General features: G+C 40.1%; 1 protein-coding gene across 6 annotated transcripts in view; it reads right to left on the bottom strand.

Moving 5' to 3' along the window:
• The window catches only part of Prlr (prolactin receptor), a 171,249-nt gene that overhangs the window by 76,543 nt on the left and 69,484 nt on the right, over positions 1 to 25,222 (bottom strand). For 2 of the 6 annotated variants that reach the window (XM_029469742.1, XM_029469743.1), the window contains exon 1: positions 23,293 to 23,882. The exons of 2 other annotated variants lie outside the window; for them this stretch is intronic. The gene's annotated coding sequence lies outside the window, so the exon portion shown is untranslated. Of the gene's footprint in view, positions 1 to 23,292; positions 24,093 to 25,222 lie in introns of those variants that run through there. 2 more of the 6 variants (XM_021182968.2, XM_021182971.2) reach the window with 2 other exon arrangements.

Here is a 25,222-nt window from a genome sequence, read left to right as displayed (position 1 = left end):
GCTCATTGGTAAAAGGTTGAGTGGTAAGATAGCAAGCCAGTGGTTGAAATTTATAAAAACAACCTGTTTATGTTGCCCAAACCTATTGTATCTCATAATCATTTGAGAACCTTTCAAAGTAAGTTTGGCCTGAAAGCCCTACTCCTTTATAGGGCATCTGATACCATCTGTGATGGTTTGGATAAGAACATCTCCCATAGGATCATACGCTTAAATGCTTAGGGAGTAGCATTAGGACATGTGGCCTTGTTGGAGTAGGTGTGGCCTTGTTGGAGTAGGTGTGGCCTTGTTGGAGTAGGTGTAGCCGGGTTGGAGAAAATTAATCGCTGAGGGTGTGGTTTGGTGTTTTAAAAGCCCAAGCCAGGTCCTGTGTCTCTCTCTCCCTGCTGCCTGCAGGATCTAGATGTAGAACTCTGAGTTCCTTCTCCAGTATCGTGTCTGCCTGAGTGCTTTCTGCCATGATGATAACGGACTAAGCCTCTGAAACTGTGAGCCAGCCCCAATTAAATGCTTTAAAAAAAATAATAATAATAAGAGTTGCCTTGGTTATAGTGTCTCTTCCCAGCAATAGAACACTGACTAAGGCACCTCCTAGATTTTGCATTCTAAAGAACCTGGGAGTACTTATTTAAGATATTTCTTGGTATTGATGTTACACAGTCCAGTCCCCCTATCTATCTGTAACACTGGGGTTAATGATGGTTTTTGTTTGTTTTTGTCTCTGAATCTACTGGCCTAAAGAACAATCCATGCATGTCTACACAAATACAAATGCAGTTTCATGTGGTTTCAAGCTTTATGTTATTTTCCCTTAGAGAGCTCTATTCTGTTGCTTTTAAGATTAAGAGTTGGGAAAGAAGAAATTTACTAATTAGTGAAGAAAACAAAAGAATCTTGTCTTAGTGAAGTCAGTGAAAGGAAAAGTTATGAAGAAGGGATGAAGAGAGGGACAAAAGAACAAAGAAAGCCTACAGAGAACTAGGACAAAAGTAACCTGAAGAATTTCCAGGTTACCAGATGAAGAGGAAATCAATGATGGGGAGAGGCACCTATGTCAGAAAGTCTCTAAAAGTAGTGTTTCTCAAGGTCCGCAGGAGTGACATGTTAAGCTGTTAATGTTGTCATATCGAGGTGGTGTCATGTTCAGAGTGAGGTATTTAACAGAACCCATGGACCATGGTGGCTCTGCCTTTATCACGTACATGCCAGTAACGATTCATTCATGGCAATAAGTCTTTCCAGGGCTGATGATGTACCTCAGTGCTAGAAAGCATGCCTAACTAATGTTCGAACATGTAGATGGCTCTGAATTTGATCACTAGGAATGGAAAGGAAGGTAGAGGAAGAGGGAGGAGGAGGATGGAGAGAGGGAGAAGAAAAGGGATGGAAAAAGGAGAAGGAGATGGAGAGGGAGAGGGAGTGAGATTTCAGTATCAAATTTTCTTGGGAAACCATCTTAGTCATTGTTAGAGACCACTCCTCTAGACACTGAGAAAGGTGGCATCTGGTTGAGAACCCATCAGTCACAGCTCCCAGTGTCATTACAACCAACCTAGATCTAGTATCCAGAGCCAGATAGATCCGGTTCCTGTTATATTCCTGTCTCTGCTCCGGACTACCTCATCCTCTGTCACCTGCTTCCTGGATTGCTCTGCTCATGTGGGAGGGACCCTGTTAGGCAGCAGGGTGAGGAGGCTGGCAGCACACTGCTCACTGCTTTTAAATCTTCTCAGGTGTTAGAAGATACAGATATACACCATTATTCTCATTCTAGTCATAAAGAAAAGAGGCTTGGAGAGAGTCAGTGGTTGGTTTAAAGGCCACATGTTTTCAATGATATCTTTTCATTCAATGACAGGCTTCCAATGAATCTCAATAATGAGACAAAACGTTCCTCGAGATCCAAGATGTTTTGTTTCAAAACATAGTATAACTTCTTTTCCTTATAGAAAATTTTACATGGGATCCAAAAATAAGGAAGAGTTGAGAGTAATTGAAAGAGGATATGAAAAAGCACACTGCTGGTCTCACCTATCAGGACTCCCACTTTGTTGGCTATTCCTAGAAATTTAGCAGGAAAACCATTGTCTTTCTCAAGGCTGTCTTCCCATTTGACCAGGTTCTTCACTACATCCTTCCTTGCTAAGAATAAGTTCTATGATTTAACTGCACACTTGGATGCATATCACGAAGAGCTACTCTTTGACTTCAAAGAAACATTAAATAGCAAAGCAAGACAAGAAGAATCACAGAGCAATGACAGTTGTAACGCATTGGTAACTTTAATGAGAATACTCACAGATGCTCCTGGAAGCCAATCAGTAGAAACATTAAAATGACTGATTTAATTCTGTATGCTAAAATAGCTATTCATTTTTATACATACAAATTTAAAATGAATATATTTTGGAAAAGTGTTTAAGAGCACAAAGGCTATATATGTCTTGCCTAATCTTAGACTTACGACCTGGAATTTTTTGAAAGGACTGGTTAGTGTAGCATAGAGATAAGGTGTTTCAGTTCTGTGTGATAAAAATCTAAATATACTGGGGATTGTCATAATGGTGTGATTGTACTTCACCATGCACTTAAAATGATTAAGATAGTAAATTTCATGTTATATGTACATCACTGCAACAATCAGCACAAGACTAATATTTTCCCAGAGTCAATGGCAGTCAGAAACTTTCTCATTTGTTCCTATGCTTGCTCTTTTGTGAGGGAGGAACAGTGAGAAAAGATTAGGAATGTGTGGGGAAGAGGACAAGATTAAAAAATGGATGTATGTTTTGGTTTCCCTGGTTACGTGAAAGGTAGAGGCCAGTAAGATTCATGGCTGAGAAGTGTCCTGTAAGGAGAGCCGAGAGGAAAGTTGTCTGCATTGTGCCACACCTTAGTTCCTATTTCATGCTTCATTTTGCTTAGGATGTAAGAGGGTGGCATTTAGAGACCATGACATAGCCCACAACAGTTTGCAGGGATAGTTACAAATTCTTAAAAGGATAGCAGCATGGTTGGAGATTCACTTATTTCAATGTACCTATGAAGTTTTGGGTTGCTGTATGTGCTGGTGAGTTTTGTAACACAAGCTAGAGTCATTTTCATTTGGGAAGATGAACTCTAAATTGAGAAGATGTCTACAGGAGTTAGGCTCATGAGCAAGTTTGTGTAGTACATTTTCTTGATTAGTGATTGATGTGGGAGAGCCCACCCATGTGGATGGTGTGATGGCTGGGCTGATGGTCCTAGGTGTTCTAAGAAGGCAGGTAGAACAAGCCATGGGGAGCATGCCAATGAGCAGAACTTCTCTATGGCCCCTGTATCAGCGTATTCTTCCAGGTTCCTACACTGTTTGAGTTCCTGCCCTGACTTCCTACAGTGATATACTGTGATATGTAGACCTGTAATCTTATTGCTACCCTTTCATTCCCAAGTTGCTTTTGGTCATAGTGTTCTTGTTATAGCAATAAAAATCCTAACTAAGACACTTATTGTTATTACTAAGAAAAAAAGCCACAGGGGGTAGGGTAGGTGTAGGGTGTGAGAGAACACAGGTTTTCTGAGTTGACTTTTGATGCATGGTTTACTTTTGAAACAGTTTAAAGGTCCCACAGGTAGTCCATTTAGAAGGATGCTGGCATATTCATATTTACTCAACTCTATGTAATTTCAAGAAATGCTTGTAACAAAATGAGTCCTGCTTCAAAAGCATTTAAAATTGAAGGAAAAACTCATCTAGGAGTTTAAGATGTTCAGAAGAAAGAAAATAATCTAGTATATTATCCGAACAAAGAAAGCCAGATCATGACATCCACATGGCTTTCCTAGGATGTTAAAGACATGTCTATACTTCAAATATGAAAAGGAGACAAAGCATTACATCATGATTAAGTAACAAAATAAGGTGTCCATTATATTCTAAATTTCATATTTCATAGAATAATTTCAATGTAAGAGACATTTTAGTGGAAATAATGACTCAAAAGAGAGATTTACTGAAGCTAATTTGTATATTGAATATTACACGTATACTTTTTTCTTGGTAGTCCATTATCAATTATTTAAGTAACTAGAATATACTTACATTTCAAGAATACATGAAAATACTATTTTAAAAATTAATTTGGAAAAATAATACTATAAGCTTTAAAAATATAACTTTCTCCTCTAATAGTAATAATTTACCCTTAAGGGTTTTTTTTTAATTAACCTTTAGTTCTCTGCCTCTGAATATTATGGTTTCAGGAAATCTCTCTAGGTAAAAGGAAATAATACACTATTGTATGTATTACAGTTAGGAGCAAAAGATGCAACTCATTAAGGAACTAACTGTATTTGATTTTTTGTAGAGATGGATAGCTTCTTATTCGTTCTGTTCAACTTAATAAATGAAGATAAAGGGGTTCTTTATTCTGCCCGAAACACTCTACTCTAGGCAAACCTCCTTATTCCCCCTTTCTTAAGTTCTTTGAGTACTTAAGAGCTTTGAGAAACATTCAGACTCTATGTCCATCCACCGGTTTTATCATCAATTGTTTTGTGGCATTTTGGATAATGTAGACACCATTCAGGAGCTGTTCATTCCTGAAAAAATGGGATCTGTAGTAACTGTGACGTTCTTTTGCCTGCTGCTCTTTCACTGGGCTCCAACTGAATAATTCAGGTTTATATCCCCTTTACCAAAAGTGAGCCCTTACTTGATATACATATCACTTCCCAGAGGATGATAAAGAATATATGTAAAACACAATCTTGTCCTTGAAAGACTTAGCTTTGGTAATACAGAGGAAGGAGTGATGAATCATATTTAATGACTAATGCAAAGCAGGAAACTCCAAGGCAGTCATCCATCTGGGATTGCCTGCCATCATTTGCTCCTGAGAGCCTCTTCTGATGCCCAGTAATTTTGCTAGACATGTTCATTTTGAACATTACATTACATCACATTGAGCTTGTGAAGGTAATACCTTCTGCCTATCCAAGATCCCTTCCTCTACCTTTTCATCCCTAACAGGAGCCTCCTTCTTCTGCTTAGTGTATCCGTGAAGCCGACTAAATAAGCAACCACATGCACGGCATCCTTGTGAGGCAATGCTTATCAATATACTTAAGCAAATGCTCTGAGGGAAGTTTTGGCAAAGCTTTTTAGCTGGCTTTGGCGTTCTGTTGTTTTTGCTATTGACTTTCTTTCTTGGAGTACAAATTTGAAGCTGAATGTGGGGATCTTATCTTGGGATCCAGGATGCTCACAATGGAAGATTCAAGGAGCTGATTTCCTGATACCCTCTCTTGCTACTTTATCAACCAGAGATTGTTAGCCTCACAATCTTTAATGCATGAAAAAAAGGAAAAGATTACTTCTAATTTGCTTAAGTCCCTGGATAATGGGGCTTGGTGTGTCAGCTAACAGGATGCAAGCCTAACAGAAGCATCATGCAGATGTTTAAAGATAAGAGCTATCACATGAAGCTGTGCTGACCATGAATGTGTCATTAAATGGACAGTGTCGAACTACAGCATCATTGAGTGTATCACTGTTAGGATGAAGACGCTGAGATTGAGGAAAGTTAATTATATGCCCGAAAAATTATATTTATTTACTACTGGGAATCTGACATTTATTTTCTGCCCTTACTCCATGAAAAATTACTATTTTTCTATTTGAATGGATCTTTACACATTTTTGACATATTTAAAATGGATGGAGAAAAGACTAATTAAACAGATGCAGATGCAGGGCTGGGTGTTATTCTCACCTCTTTGATTTCCAATTCTCCTTCTTTGATCCAAATTTGATCTAGTGTCCTTATCCTGTCCCTTAGGGATCATATCCAAGTGGGATCACATCCAAGTCATACTTAGGTGCCATGGCTCTGGGCTGCTGTATTACCCTACATTCATCACGAGAGCCCGAGGCACTGTCTGCTAATCCACATGTCATAAAAGCACAAGACAGATGTGAAATGCCAAACGTAGTTATGGAGATTGTGAAGTTGTTTTGGAATAGAGAGAACTCTACATGATCCCTTCTATGAGGGCAAGGGCTATCTGTATTCATCTGTGTGATGGGGCTTGCTGTATCCGTGGCTCTACTTTATGACCCGCATTTAGTCAGAAAGAGGAAAAGGGCAAGCCTCAAATGTTTATCTATTCCATTCACTGCACACCTAAAGACAAGCAGCTTTTAGAAGCTTACTAAAAAAATCAAGAGTCTTGCAAGGCACTTGAAAACCAGAGACCTTTCACAGATGTTAATTATACTTAAGTGTCCAGAATAGGACTTGGTAGGTGCTTAAGATGAACTGACATCCCTAGATAATTCTAATTATGCTAATGCATATTGAGGTCGATTTGCTCAGATTTGTAGCCGTATCTGGGGTTTTAGTGGCAATCAATTGAGAATCCTGTGTCAGAATGCTAAAGGTGTATAGAGACTCAGGATGAGCAGGCAAAGGGGACAATGGTGCTTGTTTTAAAGGCATGGATCCACAGTGAAGGAGAAGCTGAAGAACAATTTAGTGTATTTAATAGTGATAGTTAAAGAAACAGTTAGTCTGCCAGAGTAGGCAGTGGGAATCTTTCTTCTCTCTCTTCCTCTCTCCCCCCTCTCTCTTTCACCTGCCTGGCCACTCACTTGAAATCCTCCTGCTTCAGACTCCCACGTTGCTATCATTACAGGTGCCCAACACTAAGATGTCAAGGTGCATTCTCAAAGGTGCTATTACTTTATTCAATGTCTCTAAATGAAGCCTGAGAGGAAATCACTTGAAAATCTCCTTCACAATTTAAATTCTGCCAAAGGAATAATAGCAAAATTTACTTTAAAACAGCCCCGAATGTTTTAGCTCAAGGTGCTTGCTTGTGGAAATTATGGACAGGCATGTTTTAAGTAGGGTGTGTGTGTGTCTATGAAGATGATGGAGCTGTGAAGAAATAAACACTAAAGACAGATAAGGATAGTGTTTCTAACTATGTTGTTTGATTTTATACTCTAATGGCACCACTTACTTGCTTTATGGAAATAAGTGAGTTACTTTTTCTCTGTGTATTCAGTTTTCTCATGTATAAAATGGAATGATAACAGCGCCCTATATCCTCACACCATCTCAGAGCATTAAATGCCAGGTAATTCATATAAAGTAATAAACTAATATCAGCATCATTAACAGGTATGCTTTAAAAGAGATTCTAGAAACTGTTGGTGTGAATTCATAGAGTTAGTTAAAAAAAAAAGAGTAAAATAAGGCAGAGTTGGGAGACAGCTTGTTCTGAAGGCTGAGGGTATCAGGATTGTTGAAACCCAGGAGTTCAGGTCAATCAGGGCAGCATAGTAAGGCCTCATCCAGTAAGAATAAAGAAGGTAACAAAACAATTATATAAATGGAAACCAGACCGTCATATCTTCATGTCTGTGGAGCACGGACTTGATTGCAGGCATGGAACACATTTGATGTGGAGTGGAATAATCCACGGGGCTATAGAAGAGAACAGGTTCTGAGGATATCTGAGTTACAAAAGCAGGTGTCAGACAGTAGAAACTCTTGTAGGTGAGTTTGCTGACTGTAACTTGCTTACTCTGACCTAGTGGTATACTGCTATTTTCTAGGCAGAAGTATCTTTTGCAAATATCAGTCAGCTATTATGTTTTCTACCTAAAATCCTCCTCTCCCCCAGTGTGCATGGTCAGCTTGCCCTGACAACCATGTTTATTTATAGAGACACCTTCCACCCATTTGTCTTCTTTGCAGCCTACGTCTCGGTGCCTATTTTGCTGGGGCTTCCATACACCGATTTACTCCCATTGTCCATTCATCTGAACACAAATTCAAGAAGAGCAGACCTTTAATTTCCTTTGCTTTCAGCAAAGACCAATTCATCTAACGCAGTAGGTCAATGAACACTTTTAAGTATACAAGTGAAGAAATTACTGATCACAATTGACATGTATTCTGATCGTTCAAGCCATGCCAAGTCAATCAAGCCCGTGCAGAGTAAAACGTCTTGTTTCACTTAGTTCTAAGAAAACTGCCCTTCAGATCTGCCTTCATACTCCCATCTAAAAATCCAATTCTTTCAGGTCCAGACTATAAAAGTGGCTCTTTTGGGTCTAAAATCTCATCACGTTTTTGGTTTAGCGTATCAGTTTATGCCTGCTAATTAGACTCACATGCTCTGGCAAACACTCACATTTTCTCAGCTTGTCATTCATTATTCATTTACTTCTGTTTATGGCATCCACTCCACAGTCTTTTCTATCTTATTATGATGCCATGGATTTTTATAATCATGTGAGAAATGATTACAGAACTCGAGAAAACAAGAATGGGCCTGGGCCATAGGCTGCCACGGTCCTTACTGTTTTGAACATTTAGCACAGCGTCTGGATCAGAGTAGGTATTTAACAGGTGCTTGTTAATGAATAAGTAGATGGCTTCTTTCAGTCACTCTAGAAGGTTCTACAATAAGATTGCAAGCAGAAGGGGTGATGCTGTTGAATAATACAGGTCAGAACAGAAAATAAGCAATATCTCTCGTGTGGGCACCAGAAAGTGAGACTAGAAGGACTATCAAATTTTGAGGTAATTTTGCCTTTTGATTTTTGCAGCATTTACAAAGACAGCCAGAGTTCCAGGAATAAAAAGGAGCAATGGGGAACACTATGTCTCTCAAATTACCATATGTATATTATTTACCAGTTCGGAGAGGGAAGTAATGAATATATTAGGAGGATATGCTCATCCTCTTTGTATTCATGATAAAATGCCAGTCCTGTCAAATCATCACGGAATGAAGACGATGGGCTACGCAAAGCTAGTTCGCACATCAGCCCTATCCAGTGGGTGCTGAAAATTGATTTCATGAATGCTTTATGCTGGTAACAAAGCAGAGGCACTTTCTGATTGCACAGAAATACCTGTTTTTTTTTTTTTTTTTTTTTTAACCAACACCTATTTCTGGAACACTCAGTTGTCCCGAGGGTGATTTAATGAAAGGAGCACACAATACAGAACAGAAGCACTTTTCCTTTCCTATTTGCTCCGAGAAGATGTAGCAGGAAACAGCGGTCAGTGCACAACTGTGCCAACTCAGAAGAAACTCCTTTCAGGGCTATAAGAAGTTTGGATATCTTGGGGTTCATAGATTCTTTGGCAGGTGCCTATTCCTACTAAACACACTCTTTAAGTTCCTCTCTGGGGTATATGAATTACAAGGGCTTTCACCTCTTTCTGTGAATTTCCATTGCTTTCTCTGAGCCCTCTACTCTACTGTACAGACAGCATTGTTGTTGCATAGACATGACTTAGAAAGACATACATGCTCCTAATGGCCAAAGCCTTTATTAAATTTGCATTTTCCTAACTGCCCAGAGCCTGGATCATGGTAGGCCCTACAAAAGCTTTACAGACTGATTGAAAGTCCATACAAGAGCATAGAACTTTGGAACTTGCTTTTTAGTTGGGAACTTCTTTATAAACTATATACAAAAGAACTCATCTATCTATCTATCTATCTATCTATCTATCTATCTATCTATCTATTCACCCATTCTTATATATGTGACTCAGGTAATTAATACTGAGGTAGGAAAATAAATAGTTAAGCCTTTCACCATAGCACACGTGATATTTACACACGATTTTCTGTGCCAAAATTCATGTCATGTCCCTAAAATCTCTGTGTAATGAAAACATCGTGACAGCAGTTTAGCTTTTAACCACTTATTGCCTTTCCTGGGCCATAGTGATTCACTAAATTTGTTTTATTTAATTCCTATTGTAGGGGTTTAAGTTTTATCAGCCTCTGATTCCTTCACCTAAGAGGAAAGAAAAGTGGTGATGGCCGTTGGTTCTACTGTCTCCTAGGTCTAAAGTTGTTTTTAGTTTGAAAGCCAGATCGGTCCTATACAGTGCTTAGTGTCATTGCTTTGTCACTGAGGGAGCTAAAGGGCCCAGACCTCTGAGGTATTATTATAAGGAATGGTTTGATGCTCAATGCTGCATGGGAAGTGTAAATAGTTTTGGAATTTAGGTGATTAAGGGCATCGCTCATCAGTGTAAGGAAACATGGCTGCCCTGGACTGGCTAGGCTGCCACTTACTCTCTCAATGGTAAGTAGTCATGTGTATCACACATGTTGAATAAACATTTATGGTAATATGATAAAAAGAAGATCCTAAGGAAGAGTTGGGAATAAGGCAGCTTGTCCAGTGAGAGTTAGAAACTCGAATTCTTGCATGGAAAACTTAAAAACATCCACTTAATACGGAGGGCATTTAAATTTTGTTGGTGAAGAGAGACTTCCTCAAATTAATCTAGTTTTTCTTTGATTTTAAGTACAACTGTTCACAACAACTGCGTAAGATTTCCTCTAGTGCTGCTACTGTGAACTGGCTGACAAAGAACCTTCATAAGTCCTGGTACAACTTTGCCATGACCTTTTAGCATAGTGGAAATCTTACGAAGTGACTTTTTCAACTGATTGGCAGAGTCCAACTCTATCAACAAAATAGTCAATTGCCATAGGCATTCAATGGGAGTTGGCTAGCAGTAACTATTGAGAAGGGATGGTGTTAGCTGTGTGCTATATCACACAGCTAGCGTCTGTGATATAACAGGGAACATATGTAGATCAGATACATGTGGTCTTAGCAAGCTTTAAATGAGGTAGAAGCTGCACGCAAACATACGTTCTCCTGTGTGTGCGTTATTATTACAGATCATGAGAATATGAAGTCAGGATGTGGGGGAACATAGGATGTCAGTGGTTTAGAAATGAGGACTTTTGAGTGACTCTCTTTATGGTGGCTTCAGTGTATGCACACTTAGAGAATCCTCGGGTGTTTATGAAGCCAGGCTTTCTACAAGAGAGAGGGTGATGAAGTATGGTATCCAGCTGTTCTCAGCAAACTGACCTAATGTTCTGACTTAGTCTTTCTCTAAGCCTTTCTGAAATAAGAATTTTCTAACTTTTTTGGAGGGAAGGAGATGAGAAGGAAGAGGGAAGGACAGATGCACAACTGGCCTGGTGATAGGAAGGAAGTCCCCTCAGGCCAATATTTAAATTTTAAACATTTAGCTTGTGGGTGGGGTATAAAGAGGGAAGTAATCCTAGATTAATTTTCTGTGAATTTTAAAGGAATACACTTTAAAGGTGTTTGGCTTAAGTCCTTGAGTCCATAATACCAACTCTGGCAGTTTTGTAAACTGGGCTCCTAAGTAGCCCACACTATCTTTTCTTGATGTGATTTTGACCTTAATTTTAAAAGACTATTTCCTCATTCTGTATTATTCTTTGCCACCTACAGATGCGGACCACCCCCTCCCCTTCCCCGCCGCAAATGTGCCAACCATATCCCATCCATTAAATTTGGGTACACACCAGTGCTTTTAGGACTAATGTCCTCACTGTTTATAACACTAATAAGGGGGATGGGCTGCTGCTAGACTCTGCTGAGGGAAATAGGCTCTATGCTACTAAGAGAGAATGGTCACTGTTTATTGAAAACTGCTGTGTAAGCTGAGGAGAGCAGAGGCTGGAGAGCAGAGGTGAGGCTAGAGGACTGAGGCTGAGGGGAGAGGCTGGAGGGTCACGGGGCTTTGATGCAGGCAGCACAGAGTTGTGATAGAATCCCTATGGTTGACTAGTCCTGTGAGCTCAACCTTATCTTTTGGTGTCTGGAGTTTTCATTGGTAAAGGACTGTTTTGAGGACTGAAGAAAATTCTGCAGATTCACCCCAGAAAGAGTTCTCTTTCTTTTCTAAGAGAAGCATTTTTTTCTTAATTATTTTAAAAGAGATAGTTATTTTTCATTGACAGTTGCCTTGGTCACATTGTCTCTTCACTACTATAGAACAGTGACCAAGACAGCCTTCAAAGTTCTGGGAGGGTACAAGAAATATAGCATTGGGCTATGAGAGGTGTGTGCTTTGGACTGCAAAGCACTAAGTAAATGAACCTGATAATCATTGTCTGCCACAATGTAGCTAAGATTACTGAGAGACAAATGCTGAGTTCCTCAGTAAATTTCTGTTAGCACAATCAGTATCTAGTCTGTTTTACATCTGACTGAGACCTCAAAAAACCTGACATTTCATTATCATGGTAGGCAAAGTCATTGTTACAATGTTTATCCCCAGCATTGTGTGTGGTTTTTGATAGAATCTATGTTAACTTCTTCTGACTCAGCCATAGATGAGATTTAAGCCCTAAGCTGTAACTGATTGACCATGTTTGACAGACCTAGGGAAGAGGTACCTGTTTTAGCAAATTTACGACTCTGGTCATAAGCCTATACTTACAGGTTTTATTCAACATAGGCGTGCCAGGATAGAAAACTGGACAAGTAGTTGTCTTATGTAACTTTTGAGATAGTTTTTCTCATAATTTTGAATACACGTTGATGAAGAAGCTTAGCCATGCTGCTGTATGGCTTTTGCCATGTACACATTTATTTAAACACATGTTCACGATATTACTACATTTCTACTCTATGCTTCCAATGGATTCCTTTGGTTCTATCTCTTTTTAGATGCCTTTAAATAGGTAATTAGGTAAATTGTTTAAATGAAGTACCTTGATCTTTTACCAAGTTATCCATAGAGAGTTTCATTGGAGCATTCTGCAGCACAATTTAGTGCCTGAATTAACTAAGCTCGCCAGCAATTTTCTACATAGCCAGAGGTACCGGTGAAGGCATTTCCCCAAGGCTGGGAGATGGCTCAGTGTTCAAAGCCCTTTGCTTTACAACTCTGAAGAATGGATCCTAGGACCCATGAGAAGCCAAACATAAAAACACACACAATTACATTCCTAGTCTGTAATCCTAGCATTACTACAGCAAGATGGGACACAGAGACAGAGGAATCCTCAGAGACCCCAGACCAGCTAGCATGCAGTGTTCTACAGTAGCAGATGCTGTCTGTAGTGAGGTGGAAAGGAAGGGTGGACATTTAAAGTTGTAACATGTAAGGATGCACAGATGCATCCCTGATGTCAAACTACAAGCAAATTAAATGCACCCTGTCACCTCTGAGCCTGTCCCAGAACTTGTCTTTTCTCCATTGTTTCTCATAGGGCATCAGGATTGTTTGACAATTGCTACTATGATTTTCTCATAGACAAAAATATAAACTGGTCCCCAGCAGGTCTCACACTGGTTTTAGCTCTTTTTATTGTTGAAGTGTAGCCATAGGCTCTGCTTTCGAAAAATAAGCTGCTTTATACCTGGATTTATCTACTACTTGTACTTTTAATATCTATATATGTTTTAAATGAAAGTAAGAACGAACCATTCTATCTATCAGAGTATGATGTAAGATAACTCTTATTTGAAACGATTTAAGAAATAATAAAATTAATTGGGACACTGTTCAATTAATAGTATCTACCTGCAATTCCATATTAATTATAGCTACACACTCTATACCATATCACAGATTACAAAAGGGTACCAATGTGATGACTATGACGTCAGGGTTTTGACTAACAGTAGGTTGTACAAACTATAGTAAATGACTGAGGGAGGTAAAGACACAAATAATTGAAAAGGCCATACACCGAAATTTCAGGTGATTTCCTGCCTTTCATGGGAGGCTGTATACACACCTGGATCCAACATCTTATGTTACGCGCATTGTCCATCAAGCATATTTGCTGGATGGCAGAAGACACGTATGAACTGATTCAAACAACTTCAAAAACTAGCTTTGAAAGAAAGATCCACATTTCATCACGGAGGCAGTATCTTTAAGTGGTCATAACCATCACCATTCATCAGTATTGGTAGTTCTCTTTTCCTTCTGGGTACACAGTTGACACCATGCTTGCGTGATGAACCTAGGCGTGGCTCCATGAGCCTTAAAATGTAGGCAGAAGTGATGTAGGTTCTACCTGAGAGGAGATATTTAAATTACTATGTGACCCTAAACACTGCCCTTGCCCCTGCTACAGCGTTGTGGAGTTCTGAGCAGGGAAGAAGGAGGAATTTGAAACACTGAGATTTGCCAAGTTCCACAGCAGCTGTTGCTGACCAGTTATCATGGTCAGTCAATTTGAATAAACTTCTAGTAACATGTTCTTGTTCTTGACTCATTAAGAAGTAAGTCAAGCTCTTCCCTGATCCAGGTGAACCATTGCTGCAAGGATGCCAAAATTAGACTAGAGAAGGCCCGCTTATGTGCACGCGTGCGATGCTTCAGGCGCATCTGCTCTAAGATCTCACGTGATCTTGCATGGTCCTCCCCAGAGTTCAGAGGCCTCAGAGGTGAGCCCTGCAGAAAGCCTACGTGGAACTGCCTTTGCCAAGAAGCCCAGCTTCTTGACATCATCCTCGACAGACACTAAGAGTGATTCGAGCTCCCAAGTCTTTGACTGTTCACAGCTGAGACCCTAGACATTACACAACAGACAGAGGAGTCACTGCTGGGCTGTGTCTGATTTCCTGACCTACATAATTCATGAGTATAATAAAATGATCATTGCTTTGCACCATGAAGTCCAGGGTGGTTTGTTATAAAGTAGCCCGTGACATGGACACATTGGTGCTCGCAGTTTGCTATCATCCTGTGGCTGAGTCCATCCTACTAGGAAGATGTTTTGGAGAAATGCACAAAGCATAAACATCAAGGGAAGGTGGAAAAATTACTATTTCCAGCTTTCTGGTCTGAATGCCTTCTGTGGCACCCACACACTGAAGGTGTCAGCTTGCTTAATCTGAATGGCCTTTTCTCCTTAACGATCACTCGCATCTACCCTAGCTCATTCACCACACACGCTTTTATAAAGTTGTGGGGTGCCGCAACTTTTCATGTTCAATTATTTCATGCAGGCAAGACTTATGATGAAAATAATTGCATGTGTCTTTGCCTCAAGGAAACTTAGGGTACTTTAAGACCTAGTTACACATGACCAAGTACACTAAGGAAAATTGGGAGGCTCATCTTGTGAGATGACAGATCGATGTTTCAAAAACAGCTGGCACTCGTGCCATGACTGTGTTAGATTGACACGTCTATTAGACCATGTGAGTTAGGAGACAGAACACATTTTCCATCGCTCAGATAATTAGCATGAAAGTCAACGCAACTCAAAAACAATCACCTAAGACTTTATATCCTTACACATTTAAGAACAAGGATGCTGAGAACAGGCGACCACAGAAGAAAATTGTCAGTGTTTTGCTTGACAATACAAGGAATTAATTAGTTTAATTTTGAGGTTATTACAGCTCTGGGGATAAATGAATATATGAGCTCACTATACATGAGTCCAGATATCATTTGAAAAATTGTATAGTTTACTTCTTGTTAATTAAGCCTGAGGGCTGGTTTTACGTATTTTTAGTGTGTGTGGTTTGTAGTGTGTGTGGGAGATAATGTAACACGTGGATGCTTTGTTTGCAAGTATCATTACTTTCTCACTCCTAAGGTGACGGGGCACACAGTGGAGAAGCCAGTTGGGGTCCACGTGCTCATGTGATGTGTACATTTGCTAAGGGAGGCAAGCCAGGGTCTTGAAGAAGGCATGGGAGCTGCTCCTGGAAAATCCCAGCCTTAGGTTACATGTCTTCCATAAACTTGCAGTTTGTCTTTTAGGAAAAAAGTTTGGCTTTAGTTTCCTTCATTTGAATATGGAGATAACGACATAGTACTAAAGGTGAGAGGAGAAGATTGTGTATATAAAGTCTGACTTTCAGTGAGTGCTTAGTGAAAGGTGGCTATCAGGTATAGACAAGACAATTAGCAGAGAGTCCTCCAATTCAAAGCTACACAGATTAAATAACTCCTGGATTACAGACTCCAGTAGTTCATTAAATAACTGGTAGAGTACAAATCCAAAATCTCATTACGTTCTTGGTAATTTTCCAGGGGAATTATTAATTTGAATATAGTTAAAGTCTTTAGAAGTCCTTTTGTCTTTTCCTCTCCTGTGAGACAAATTGACTTGAAAATTTTCCTAATAAATATTAGTCCCAAATCCACCTGTGGACCTCAGATTTCTCATCTGTGAAGCCTGAATTCACATCCAAGCTGTTTCAGGGTAGTTCCCTTTCTGGCTTTTATCAGAGACACTGAAGTGATTCCTGCTACAAGAGAGCAGGTATAGCTGTCTCCCGTGAGACTACGCCGGGGCCTAGCAAACACAGAAGTAGATGCTCACAGTCAGCTATTGGATGGATCACAGGGCCCCTAATGGAGGAGCTAGAGAAAGTACCCAAGGAGCTGAAGGGGTCTGCAACCCTATAGGTGGAACAACAATATGAACTGACCAGTACCCCCAGAGCTCATATCTCTAGTAGCAGAAGATGGCCTAGTCGGCCATCATTGGGAAGAGAGGCCCCTAGGTCTTGCAAACTTTATATGCCCCAGTACATGGGAATGTCAGGGCCAAGAAGTGGGAGTGGGTGGGTAGGGGATCAGGGCGGGGGAGGGTATAGGGAACTTTTGGGATAGCATTTGAAATGTATATAAAGAAAATATCTAATAAAAAGAGAGAGAGAGAGAGAGAGCAGGTAGAGGAAGTGGTTGACAGACTGATTATTCGTACAGAGAACTGGGTTATCTTCTAGAGAGTCTCTGATTTGTTCAGATTTCGTTGCTTCCTTTGTAATTGTCTTCCCCACCTCCGTTGCTCGCCTGTGTCTCTGTCATTGTACACAGCAAGCACTCATCTTCTTCCGGCTACAAGAAGTCAGCTGTCTCATTCTGCTCAAGACCTAAGGATTATGCTCAGGTCTCAAGCAGCATTCATGCCATACGTGCTGTGGTTGTTCCCTTTACTGGCATTGTAACAATGTCTGTCTACACAGTGTGTGTGTGTTTTAATTATTATTATTTTTTGTTCAAAGTCAGTCACATACAATGGATGACTTCTTAATTGATAATTAAAAATAATTTCTCACTTCTAATAGAGTGCATGGATAGCTTCAAATAGCTACAGTCTTCCAAAACTGAACGGCAATGTTTAAAATAAAACATGTAAATATATATTCCCTACTAATAGAGCCAACAGTTTCCAGGGAGACATTCATAATCTCATTGAACGCTTAAGCAAAAAGACATGTTAGACATGAAGACATCCAATGTTTTCGTCTGAGGAAAGAAGGATTCTGACATCTTACACCACAAGCCTAAATAATTTCGGGTACACAGACATACCAGTGTCTAGAGTTTAGGGTTATCTGGTTATCTAGTCTCACACTGTCATCCTGTTTCTTCATTGTTTATAAATTTATTTACTCATTGCCATTATTTTGAAGGATCTGCTATGGATCATGGAGACATATGCCTATAACCCTAGCAACTGTGAGCTGGTGGTAGGTGAATCACGGTCACTCTTGGCTACATAATGAGTTCCAGGCCAACCTGGGCTACATAAGATCCTGTCTCAAAGTAAAATACCATAATAAATTAATAATCTGAGGTTATACCTTTCAAATATGAAAAAGACCTTATTGGAATATATTTTTAATTAAGTTTTCTCAGGAGCAATGGTAGATTTACAGTGTCTCGCTTTATTCTGCTCATTTCTGATGCTCAGCTCGTGGTGTGCCCAGGAAACAGAATAAAGCTTTTTGGAGACACATGTAACAAAAGTTCCTTATTAATTTCACAGTTTTAACACATTAAGCTAATTGGTTTCAACCTTCACTCACAAGGGCCATAGTTAATAAAGTCACCAATCATTTATAGCAAAGAAGAACATGAACAAGTATATAAATTAGAGTACAGCTGGGACCAAATATTTGTTTAACTAAACTGCTCCCAGTGGAGGTCATTAGTAATCGGGGACACCTGGAGTGCAGACGCTGTTTCAGAATCTGTGACACTGGCTTCTGTTACCTTCACTTATAAGATGTGGGACCGAGGTCCAAAGTAATGAAAGGAATTGCTGGAGAGTCTGATGCTGAGAGGGGTCAGTTCCATGCACAGACTGCAGGACCAAGGTTCATCTTACTGGACCATCCAGCTTTAGCTGCTATCCTCTTGAATAAAGGTACAGTGACTAACAGCTATGGCCCTTGTGAGCAAACCAATTAGCTCAATGTGTTAAATTATGAAATTAATAAGGAACCCTTGTTACACGCATCTCTAAAAAGCTCTACGCTGATTCCTGGACACATAATCATTTATAAAATGATACAGAAAAGAATTCATTGTTTTGCAAACAGTATCTCTCTCTCTCTCTCTCTCTCTCTGTGTATTATATTATTATATAATCTTAGTATTCTGAAAACTACATATGCATGCATTTTTTTTTACATTGCTTGCATAGGCAGAACAATAAAAGTTCATGGCTTTAGTTTAAGACAGTTTTAAAACCATACTTCAAAGTACCCATGTACTTATTTTAACTGTCACAGAAATATACTTCCCTTTCATGTGAGTCAAGAACAAAGTAAAATACAAATGTTTATTTTTACTCCAGTTTCTCATAACAAAAAGCCTTGATGGTATCCTTGACTTTTCTCATCTCTTTCCATCCAACTTGGCAGCTCAAACTGGCGAAACCTGCTTCCTCTGTCTTTAAATGAGATGGGCGAATGCAGCTTCCTCTTACCTTTATCTAGAGCACCAACCTGGCCTAAATAGAGGTCTTTACCCTGGAGATCACACCAAGCTCCTCATTGCTCCCCTGTCTCTCTCTGTGCCTCTGAAGACTGTATGTCTCCAATAGAACAGGCAAGGTGATACTTTTAAAGCCAGCACTAGGTCACAACACATCTCTTCAAAATGTGCCAGTGAACAATGAAAGGATAGAAGGAATAGGATTCCAGTAAAATGAAAAGGCATAAAGAGTAATGAGGAACAAATCTAAAGAATGGGAAAATATTTACTAATTATACATCAGAGGAGGGCTTAATGCTCAAAATACATAAGGAACAAAGCAACCTAATAACAAGGGTATGGCTCAAAGTGGATAAATAATAGAATGCCTATTTCTCAAAAGAAAAAAAACCAATCGTGCCTATTATGTGCATTTAAAAATGTTAACATCATGTTTATTGAGAAACTGGAAGTCAAAATGCCAATGAGATACAACCTCACTGCTAGAAGCACTACTCTGAAAAGATAAAATTTATAAGTGTTGCCAAGGATACAGGAGAAAAGAGACTCTTGCACATTGCTGGTAGAAATGTAAATTAGTACAACCACTAGGAAAAACACTATGGACTTTCCTCAAACACCTAAAAGTAGACATAGCACATCACCCAGCTATCCCACTACTAGTTGTGTATTAAAAGTAAATAAAGTCAATCCGGCAAAGAGATATCCCATGTTGGTTGCAATAATATTTGCTATATCAAAAATGTAGCCTGATGGCTCATCATGGCTGCATGGCTGATAAAAATGTGGTACACAGGCCCAGTGAGATACTATTCAGTTACAGAAAGACTTGGGCAACAAGAATGACTCCAGAGAACATTGTGTTATGTGAAATAAGCCAGACACTGGAAGACAAATACATGACCTCATTCCTATGTAGAATCTAAAACTACTGCTCATATAGAGCAAGAGGACTAAGAGTGTGCGTGCCAGGCTATGGGGTTGGTAGGAAAATGTTGATTACAGGGAACAAGATTTCAGTTGTAAGAGAGGAATATGTTCATGGTATAACCACAGTGGCAATTAATATAAGACATTCTTACCACAGAACTGAGGCAATACACTGTAGAGCCAGTCATTCTATAGTCTATACATTTCCAAATAACATGTGTACTCAATGAATACATATAATGGTATGTGCCAATTAAAAGTCAAACAGCTGAACTGACAGGCTGGCGAATGGCAGTATATGACAATAGCCTTAGTACTTTGAAGGCTGAAGCAAGAGGATTTTGAATTTAGGGGTAGTTTAAACTGCATCATGGAACACAATGTCCAGCAAAAACACCAAAAGAAGTGGGAGGAGGAGGAGTGGAGAAGGGATCAGGAACAAAACCTTAATTTTCCACACCCCTGGCTTCCCATCTCTTCTAAAGGAAAAGCCTCAGGCGTCTGTGTTGGGATTATAGGTGTCTAACTAAGGTGTACTTGACTCTGTCCTTAGCACCATATAAGGCTCTGTCTGTGAGCTTCATGCTTTTGAGTATTCAGAAGACCTGTGGGTTGTGCTAAAAGTGATGGCCCTGTGTTGTGAGGGAAGGCAGCCCCCTGTGGAACATTGACTCTGGCCCTGGCATCAAGAACTTTGCATTCCGACTTCTAAGAGCAGGGGACGATGAACGCACATACCCCTGTCACTGTGTGGGAAGTAAGACTCTGCAGGAGCCACAGCCACTGCAGCCTGCTTAGTGCTCTCTTTACAGAATTCTCAGGACTGGATAGTTGCTAACAAATACATTTTTTTTTTCCTACAGCTTTGAGTGCTGTGAACTCCACAGTCCAGGAATTCACAGCTAGTAAATGTCTCCTTGGTATATCATTCCTGGTAGAAACAAAAGGTAGAAATCAGAGTGTAGCGAGCAAAAAGAGAGCTCAGTTTTATACCAAACTCTCACAATAGCATCAACCCATTCATCGTCATTTGTACTATTTCAGGTCTTCACCAGGGAAGACTGACGGCTCAGGAATGAGAGAGGAAAGAGTTATCCAGAATTACCTCATCACTCACGGGGTGGGTTCTAAGATGCTTACTGTTTTGAAAAGCCACATTTTTATTAGATACAGGAATCAGTTGGTGCAGGCACAGCTTTTAGCCTTGCAGCTATCCCCCCTTCCTTCACACACACAACTTCCCATTGTTTGCTCCATGCTGTCCACTGGGAATCTAAAAATCCACCCCCAAAGGGTCTTTTCCAATCCATTGGTGGGTTTGACAGTGAGCAATGTCTGAAACAAGGACAGAAAATCTTGTCTACTGAGATAGATGTGGAGATAAAATCTCTTCCTTTTTGAGACCGTGAGCTATCAGGATTCTAAGCACCTCGGAAGGCTAGAGCTTGTGTGTCTCTCCACATGACGCGTGATGTCAACGCAAAGAAAAGCAGAGAGAGAAGAGATGCGTAAGCAGTGGTATGCTTATGGCTGGTTCAGAAGTTAAAGCTGATGTGGCCGTTTCCTTATATGTCCCATCTTGCATTTGGTTTCTGCCACTTGTAACTCAAAGTTTTGATAACTATATTTAATAGGCCCCCCACACTGCATTACTGTCAGTGATTCTAAGAAGTGTCATGCTATATGGTATCAATATTAGTGTAAACAATATTAGTTGATTTTGGAGACTTCATATATGGAAGAGGTCTGGATTATGGCTCCTGGGACTCTCTCACTGTTTTTCTGTGGTGGCTCTGAGTCAAAGTCATTGTGCCTTTATCCTGGCTTCAAGAAAACCACCTCTCTCTTTTTGTCTGAGGGTCAAGGAACCAAAACATATGCCAAACACAACACCAACACAAACAGAACAAGTCATAGCCAATTTTATCGACTATTATAGAAACCTGGAGGAGACTGGGGAAGTTTTTACTTGTCTACTGGTTCTGAAGTTTTGCGAACTTTGTGTCATCTGGTGTAGAAAGGCAGGTAAACCTATGTGACACAGGGAGGGTAGGGGCCAGAGAAAGGATGTAGCGAGAGCCTTCCCTTTCTTGGCGAACTCCTCCCACGCTAACTGACCCATTCTCCACACTGCAGACAATCATAAGGCAAGAGACCTCATGATCCAATTTACCACCAGTTAGACACTAAATCTACCAACACTATCACAATATCAATAACATTTCAACAAAGTTCGCAAAGGAAACACTCACACCACAGCTGAGGGAAAAGCGTTTCTGTCTTGGCTGAGACTTACCCCCACCGCCTGTATCTGAGTTAAAACAGTGGTCTTCATTTGCTTGCTCTCACCCAGAGGGCCTTCTGTCCTACTGACACACATACTCAGGGCCAGTCGGGAAGAAAGATTGGCTGTTAGTAAGCTAAACAACCAGGCCTGTCCAGAGATCCAGCTGACTCAAGGAATGCAGCAAATTCCTTAAGACAGTTGTTTATGGGCAAACGGAAGTGCTTCCTTTTTTACCATAGCCACCAAGTTGAAGTCACAGAGTCATGTTCAAAGCAACATTTGCTCCAGTCCTCACTATGACATTTATGACCGTGCTCTAAACAAGCCTCGTAATTATACTGACTTTAAGAAATAAGGAATGTTTTGGGAAGAGACGCACAGTGACTAATTTCACAGTGTAGGGTGACAGAACCCTTGAAAAGGGGGCTTGTAGAGTCAGCTACAAGGTCAGAGAGCCCGAGTGGAGGACAGAGTCCTCAGCTCATTCTCTCCTGGGCTGGTTCTATTACCCTACGCCAGATAAACTATTGTCCTAGGCAAAATCCGGTCCACTAAGAGCCAAGAACGGGTTTTATGTTGTTGAAAAGAACCCCTCAAAAAAATAAATTTTCATAGCACATGAAACTGCTGTAAATTCACATTTTTATATTTATTAACAGTTTTGTTGGGGCACAGTCATTCCTGTTCCTGTGATTTTTAGATGTTTTCAGGCTACAATGACAAGAAATTGAGAGAGAGAGAGAGAGACTATATAGCNAGAAACCCAAGGTATTACTATTTCCTTTGTCTTTGTCTCTCTGTCTCTCTCTGTTTCTGTGTCTCTATATCTCTATCTCTCTTTCTGCCTCACTGCTTCTCTGTCTCTTTGCCTCTCTCTGTCTCTTTCTGTTTCTCTGTCTGCCTCTCTCTTTCTGCCTCAATGTCTTTGTCTCTCTGTCTCTCTGTCTCTGTCTCTGTCTCTCTCTCTCTCACACACACACACACATGCACACATATGCATACAAAAATACCTGGCAAATCTAAGATCTTTCTTTGGAGGCTATGGGTTTTCTGTTTGCTTGTGTCACATATCAGAGAAGACTCTTGATACATTGAAAGAGAGCGCAGCCAGTATTGTAAGCTTGGCTGCATGCCCAGCTACCTGTGTTACCCTCAAAAGTCGCATTACTCCTATAGACTATACTCTCCCCTTACTCCTAATTGAGATGGTGGTAACTTCATTCCAACTTTAAAGTTGTCTGATTGCATAAGGACTTGCTTTTAAAGAGATGGGCTCTATGGCTGAGTACCCATTTACACGACCACAGGTTAATGCTATGAAAGGGACCTCTGTAGGGTTATCATTTTTATAAAAGGACACAATCCTAACTTCTTAAGGCATACTTAAAATTCTACCTACATAACCTTATATTCAATGGCAGTTGTTAGCCACAGAAAGCAAAGTGAAGGAAGAAATCCAAGGAACAACGAGCTGCCATCCAGCTTGTCAAAGTTTTTCTCATGACATACCTGGTTGTGGTGTCAGTCATGACACATGGAGTAACAGCCTGCAGCCAGCGAGGCCCCTTGCTCTACCAGGCAAACTTGTCTTGGTTTTCTGAGTGGGTGGGGTTGGCTCAGGTCACCTGGATGAATGCCCTGACCATCCCCTGACTTGGCTAATGAACACCTAGCAGGAGCCAGCATTCTTGGCAGCCCGGATCTATGCTGGAAAACCAAACTTGAACAGTGATAGTTTTGCAAGAAATCGATTTTTGTTTTCTTTGTGAGACTTAAAAATCACTGTTGACCCTAATCCTATTCCAAAAATCCTGTGAGAAAGGGAGACATGGAGCTTGCCAGGTGATTTCTTTTTCTAAAGCCAATTTTCCAAGGTTCCAAAGCTTGAGTTGTTGTGGATTTAGCACCTAATAATATTTTTCTGTAGATGGGTTATATGGTCATAAAAAAGAACTCAGTGAATCTTGCACATAAGAAAATCCCTACGCATGTATTTCTAGCACCTCTTTTCATAAGGTCTGATGACTTTTTCTCATTCCAGTAAAGAAGCTTGTCAGTGACGTTGGTGGAAGAAGTGCTGGCACCATTACTACTATCATATGAAAATGTTTCTATATCTGAGTGTTACTACTTTATAGGCTTCCCTCTCAGCTCACTGTTCTCTCAGAGCATATAGTATCTTAACGTCTACATGTACTCCAGAGACCAATCAGAGTTTGAGTAACCCAAATCTACAGAACTCAAACTTACCACGAATCAAAGAAGCTATCCGAACTCTTGAACATATTTTCAACTTCTTTTCCTGAAAACGTTGAGAATTTAAGTATGTATATCTATTTTTTTCTAATTAAATAAGCAGGAATACCAGAGCATCATATGAATGAATTTTACTGTATTCCTCTCTGATTAAAACATGTTGGAGATTGTCAAGTACATAATTGTAAGCCCAACCTTTCAAGAGGACGGCTGGCTCCGCCCTTTAGCCTCAGAATGTTATGCTTCTCAAATACAAGAGGAGAGTGGATAACATGTCTTGAGGATGAGTGGCTCCAGGGTTCTCATGTCCCAAGGAAGAATAGGAGACCTAGATGGGTGTGGTCTGCCTGTGTGAACAGCCTACTGGTTGTAGAATGGGATTTAGGCACCACCTCTCTAACATTCTGTCTCTGTGTCTCATGAGCATGTTGCTTTACCTTGTTTCCATGGCAATACTTGGCTAGTAAATAACTGTTTTAAGAGTCACTACTACACACACAGTCAGACAGTGTACTGACATATTGTCACAGGCATTTGGAATGACCTGGAATGTCTGTGCTTTCTGCCAGGAGGTCTTATTGGATCAGCCTTTCACCAGCAATTGAAGCTCCCTGGGAGCAATTTTGCTTTCTTGTCACTCTTCTTGAGCCTTTTGAAAGTTTACCAATATGATGTGGGCATTGATTTTTTTCTAAAGAGTAGAAATCAGAGGACACAGATGCTGTCAATCCCAGAGAAGTAGGCAGGTGTGAGACAGATGGAATGTACTGTCCTTTCAGGGTCACAGCTGAGTCACATTGAACATGAGGGAAAAGAAAGGTGAACATGTCTTCTCAGTTCTGTTCTTGGCATTGATGGAGTGGAATTTGCAAGGCAAAGGGCAAGAGATATAGTAACTTCCACCTGGATATGTATTTAACTAAATGAAGCATGTGTGTACTAGAACTTCCACATGTATATTGAGTCACAGATTTCCATTAAAATACCAAAGAAGGCTATCTGAATTCTTTTTTTTATTTTTAATATTTTTATTACATATTTTCCTCAGTTACATTTCCAATGCTATCCCAAAAGTCCCCCATAGCACCCCCCACTTCCCTACCCACCCATTCCCATTCTTTTGGCCCTGGCATTCCCCTATATTGGGGCATATAAAGTTTGCAAGTCCAATGGGCCTCTCTTT

Source organism: Mus caroli, chromosome 15 (assembly GCF_900094665.2).
Source record: "Mus caroli chromosome 15, CAROLI_EIJ_v1.1, whole genome shotgun sequence".
In the NCBI taxonomy this organism is placed as follows: domain Eukaryota; kingdom Metazoa; phylum Chordata; class Mammalia; order Rodentia; family Muridae; genus Mus; species Mus caroli.
The sequence above is the reverse complement of the archived record's forward strand: the minus strand, read 5'-3'. Positions and strand labels throughout refer to the sequence as shown.